Below are 6,000 nucleotides of genomic sequence, written 5' to 3' on the forward strand. Positions count from 1 at the left end.
AGCCCAGGAATCAGAGTGTGACCCTGTCTGTCCTTACGTCTGTGTCCCTTCCCCTTTGTCAGCCATGGCACCTCCCACCTAAAGTGTCACCATTGGCTTCTCCAGTGGGAGGAACGAGCCACTGTGTCATCTCCAGAAGTGGAATGAGGGAGCACAAGCCACCCACTCCCTTTAAGAGTCATTTCCCAGCCCTACCGCCCCCATTGGAGTCACAGAAGTGGGGGTGGCTTCTGGTCAGGAAGACTTCTATCAGGAGACTGAAGACTTTGCCCCAAATTCATCCCCCTCTACGTTTCTTTCCGAGGGTCGCAGTAGGGCAGCAGGATGTCTTATGGAACACATAAGGGCATCTCAAAGGGCAGATGAGGCAGACAGCGATGAGTGTCTGCTGCTACCTGGGAGAGCTCCACTCTCACAGACCTGACATTCTGGGAAGTCAGTGGGTGGGACAGTTCAGTGGTTACCTGCCAGATGGCCCAGGTTCTAATCCTTCCTTGGCCACTTACCTACTGGGTAACTTGAGTGAGACATAACTTTGCTGTTCCTCAGTGTCCCCATCTGTACAATGGGGGCAATAAGATCTACATCCTAAAATAGTGCCAGACACAGAGGGGTCTTTGCAGCATGGGCTCTGATCCTCAGTTGGCTCTTTCAGCCTCACCTTCACCTCTGCCTGCTCTCTCTAGACACTGTCTGCATATGCAAAGCTCCTTCCAAGAATCGGCTAATGAGTCACCGCCCCCCCAGCATCCCTTCCCAGCAGCGTAAAGTACTGCCTTAGGTGTTCCAGAACCTCTGACTCCTCTCCTGACCGAGCCCTAATCAGCCATACTGGGGATCCCTGTGGGGCAGAGCTGGTATAACTAACTCCCTGTTCCCAGCATCCCAGGCATGAGAGTTCTTTGAATGAAGGAAGATGCCTGTGTGACGCTATGGTGAGAACCCTGAGATGACTTTCTTACTGTTTCTCTTCCTCCTTGGTGTCGTGCAGGCCTCAGTCAGGCGCCTCTCTTGGGCTCCCAGTGGATCAGGGGTTTTCCTTATCACACTTTCCATCATTCTAGGTGCCATTGTTTGTCAGTGTCTGTCACACCAGTCAAGAGACAAAGAGCTGTGTACACAAGAGACAGCTGAGGTTGGGTATGGATGGCATTTGCAAGGACTATTTATGCATCAGATCAGCTAACCTGTATGTTGTATTCTGGGCTGATTCTGGACTCTGCTCTGCATAGGGGAACCCTGCTACCTCCTCCAAGAAACCCTCCCAGCCCTCTCAAGAGCCCAGACTCTGCCAGTGCCACCTCCCTGGCCTACCGTGGAGCACCTGCGGTTTGAGAGCTTGAAGCCATGGACAAGAGACGGCCCAGCAGGTGGTTGGGATTGATGAGGTAAGGGTTTCCAGAGAAGTGGTGGAGGAAGGGGGTAAACCTGAGATGCCCCATCGTGAAGAAAAAGAACCAGGCCTGCACAGGCCTGGCAGGACTACAAATCCCAGCAGGCTGAGCGGCAGGCCTGCCCAGAACCACATTCCTAGAAGCCATCAGGAGCTTCTTGTGGAGCCTCTGGCAAGCTCCTTCCCCTCTCCAATGTGAAGACTGCCTACACTCCCTGCAAACTGGAGGACCACACCCAGTTTCCAATCAGAGCTCGGATCCCGACTCCCGAGCCACTGGACCTCGCCCCGAGGTAGTTTGGGAAATGTAGTCCGGTCCCGAGTCAACCAGTAGGAAAACCAGAATTGGCACCCCACTCCAGTACTCTTGCCTGGAAAATCCCATGGACAGAGGAGCCTGGTGAGCTGCAGTCCATGGGGTCGCGAAGAGTCGGACACGACTGAGCGACTTCACTTTCACTTTTCACTTTCATGGATTGAGAAGGAAATGGCAACCCACTCCAGTGTTCTTGCCTGGAGAATCCCAGGGACGCGGGAGCCTGGTGGGCTGCCGTCTATGGGGTCGCACAGAGTCGGACACGATTGAAGCGACGCAGCAGCAGCAGCAGCAGCAGCAGCAGCAGCAGCAGCAGCAGCAGCAACAGCAACGCAATGGCACCCCACTCCAGTACTCTCGCCTGGAAAATCCCATGGACGGAGGAGCCTGGTAGGCTGCAGTCCATGGAGTCGCTAAGAGTCGGACAGGACTGCGCGACTTCACTTTCACTTTTCACTTTCATGCATAGGAGAAGGAAATGGCAACCCACTCCAGTGTTCTTGCCTGGAGAATCCCAGGGACGCGGGAGCCTGGTGGGCTGCCGTCTATGGGGTCGCACAGAGTCGGACACGACCGAAGCGACTTAGCAGCAGCAACAGCAACATTCCGTTAGCCTTAGAATGTAGTGGGCGCTAAGATCTTTCCTGCGAGAATTTTTTCAAAATACGGGTGAATTTCCACCGGTGTATCATTACCATTCTTTAAAAAGTGAAATCAATTCGTAGAAAATATCAAAATGCAGAGAAAATAGAAAGAAATAGTTCTCAAAATTGGAGTTCTTGAGTTTGTACTGAATTACAATATAAGACACAACATAAAAATTCTTCCTTTGCCTGCTGAAGATCTGATAAACGCTAGTCCAAACCAATTTAGCCTGTTTTAAAAGAATCAAAGCTTTTTATTTGGAAGCAGTTTCAGACTTACAAGTAATCTGCACAAACACAGAGAGAGTATTTTGTCTACACCATTAGGTGACCCCATGGACTAATGGACAGATATCTGACCCATGGACAGATAGTGTTTTGTGTACACCATTTACCCAGATATATTTATGGTTAACAGTTCATCCCATTGCTTTAGCTTTATCATCATCAATCTGTTTTCAACCTAAAAACATAATATAGCCAATTATTTTGCCAGCAAAATGAGTTTATGTGGGAATAGCAGAAGAATTGGAATTTGGAACAAGAAAGCTGGGGTGAACAAGTCTGAAGAGGTGACAAACCGGTCAGCTTTTATTAGAGTTCAGGAGAAAACTGGGGAGGATTTTTAAAAATTAATTTATTTTTTAATTGAAGGATAATTGCTTTACAGAATTTTGTTGCTTTCTGTCAAACCTCAGCGTGAGTCAGCCTTAGGTATATATATATCCCCTCCCTTTTGAACCCCCCTCCCATCTCCCTCCCCATCACACCCCTCTAGGTTGATACAGAGCCCCTGTTTGAGCTCCCTGAGTCATACAGCAAATTCCCATTGGCTATGTATTTTACATATGGCAACGTAAGTTTCCATGTTACCCTTTCCATACATCTCACCCTCTCCTCCCCTCTCCCCAAGTTCATAAATCTGTTCTCTACGTCTCTTTGGGAGGATTGTTTTGAATAAAAGTTCACTGGAGAAGAACAGGAGTTTGGGGTGCTGGTGGTTTCTTGTTGACTGCAAACAGGGGTCAGTGCATTGTTCCTAGGGCAAGGAGGGACCCTCCTCCCTCTTGTTAAAATCAGGAGATGAAATTCTCATGTGAAAACATGTCCTCTCCCCTGTCCCAGGAGGAAAACTCTAATATTCTTAATCATCGTAAATAAGAAGTTGAGGGACTTACCTGGTGGTCTAGTGGCTAAGACTGCGCTCCCATGCAGGGGGCCTGGGTTCAATCCCTGGTCGGGGTACTAGATCCTGCATGCCGCACCTAATGATCCCGCATTGCTGCAGTGAAGATTGCGCATCCCACGTGCCGTGACTGAGACTGGCACAGCCACAGAAATAAATAAAAAAGGAGCTGAGATGGAGAGAATTTTATACAAAGAATTTTATGTAAATAGACCCTGTTAAAATAATTTTTATCTTTCTTTTTCCCTCTGGTTATGCAGGCTACTGGGCAGGCTATAGTCCATGGGGTCACAATGAGTCAGACACAACTGACTGACTAAAACACACACACACACACACGAAGGCTACCATGTGTAATATGTGCATGAGAGCTTGCCCTTCAGGGTTTACTGAATTCATTTTAAATGAGGTTTTTTTCTGTTTTCACTCTATCCATCTATCCATTCCATCCATCCACTCATCACTCATCCTTCCATCCTAACCTGATCACCAGGGACAAACCAAAGTCAGGTTTACCAACTTGCTGCAGTGAAAGAAGGGATTCCCTGGTAGCTGAGCTGGTAAAAAATCCACCTGCAATGCAAGAGACCCCGCTTTGATTCCTGGGTTGTGAAGATCCCCCGGAGAAGGGATAGGCTATGCACCTATTTCTGTGCTTCTCTGGTGGCTCAGATGGGAAAGGATCCATGCAATGAAAAAGACCACATCCCAGAGAAGGAGCTGGGATCAAGCTATAGAATTTGGGGCAGGAGAGGAATTTGGCTTAAAAGTCAACATTCGGAAAACTAATATCATGGCATCTGTTCCATCGCTTCATGGCAAATAGATTGGGAAACAATGGAAACAGTGAGAGGCTTTGTTTTGGGGGCTCCAAAATCACTGCAGATGGTGACTGCAGCCATGAAGTTAAAAGACAATTGCTCCTTGGAAGAAAAGCTATGACCCATCTAGACAGTATATGAAAAAGCAGAGCCATTACTTTGCCAACAAAGGTCTATGTAGTCAAAGCTATGTTTTTTTCCAATAGTCGTGTATGGCTGTGAGAGTTGGACTATAAAGAAAACTGAGCGCCAAAGAACTGATGGTTTTGAACTGTGTTAGAGGAGACTCCCTTGGACTGCAAGGAGATCCAACCAGTCCATCCTAAAGGAAGTCAGTCATTATTCATTGGAAGGACTGATGCTGAAGCTGAAACTCCAATATTTTGGCCACTTGATGCAAAGAAGTGACTCATTGGAAAAGATCCTGATGCTGGGAAAGATTGAAGGCAGGAGGAGAAGGGGATGACAGAGGATGAGATGGTTGGGTGGCATCACCGACTCGATGGACGTGAGTTTGAGCAAAGTCTGGGAGTTGGTGGAGGACAGGGAAGCCTGGCGTGCTGCAGTCCATGGGGTCGCAAAGAGTCAGACATGATGAGCGACTGAACTGAACTGAACTGAGGAATTTGAGTGAAATTTAAGTGAAGCTGTGTTTTAATAGCTCGGGAGCAAAGCAGAAGTTTGTATAAATGAGTCAGCATCAGGTCTGAACTGCAAAGTGGTCTCAGGGTCCTGTTTCCTTGGAAACTACAAAGTTAAGACAAATGTGGCATGTTGTGTCTGGAAACTCTATCTAAAGCTCTGTGTCAGGGCTGGAAATGGAGGCTTCTTGTCTGTGTCAAACTAACTTACATCTTCTAGACAAGAGTAGGATGTTTATTATTATTTTTTCTTTTTGCCATGCAGCACAGTTTGCAGGATCCTAGCTCCTCAACCAGGGATCCAACCTAGGCCACCTGGTGAAAGCACCAGGTCCTAACCACTGGACCACCTGGAAACTCCCTGTTTAATTCTTACTGCTGCTACTGCTGCTAAGTTGCTCCAGTCGTGTCCGACTCTGTGCAACCCCACAGATGGCAGCCCACCAGGCTCCACCATCCCTGGGATTCTTCAGGCAAGAACACTGGAGTGGGTTGCCATTTCCTTCTCCAATGCATGAAAGTGAAAAGTGAAAGTGAAGTCACTCAGTAAGTGTCCAACTCTTCGTGATCCCATGGACTACAGCCTACCAGGCTCCTCCATCCATGGGATTTTCCAGGCAAGAGTACTGGAGTGGGTTGCCATTGCCTTCTCCGTAATTCTTATGGAGATACTTTCAAATAGCAAAGTTTTCCAGAAGCTTATGATTTTTGAGAACTAAGTTTCTCAGTGAGTAAAATAGTCCTTTGTTGTTGCTGTTGTTTGAGTTGCTCAGTCGTATCCAACTCTTCCCAACCCCGTGGACTATAGCCCACCAGGCTCCTCTGTCCATGGGATTCTCCAGGCAAGAATACTGGAGTGGGTTGCCATTTCCTCCTCCAGGGGATCTTCCCCAACCAGGGATTGAACTCACATCTCCTGCTTGCCACGTGGATTCTTTACCACTGAGCCACCCTGGTAACCCACAAAGGGAGTTGTTCGACACTACAGCTATGTGGTGG

The sequence above is a fragment of the Ovis canadensis genome, chromosome 14, assembly GCF_042477335.2.
Source record: "Ovis canadensis isolate MfBH-ARS-UI-01 breed Bighorn chromosome 14, ARS-UI_OviCan_v2, whole genome shotgun sequence".
Taxonomy (NCBI): Eukaryota; Metazoa; Chordata; class Mammalia; order Artiodactyla; family Bovidae; genus Ovis; species Ovis canadensis.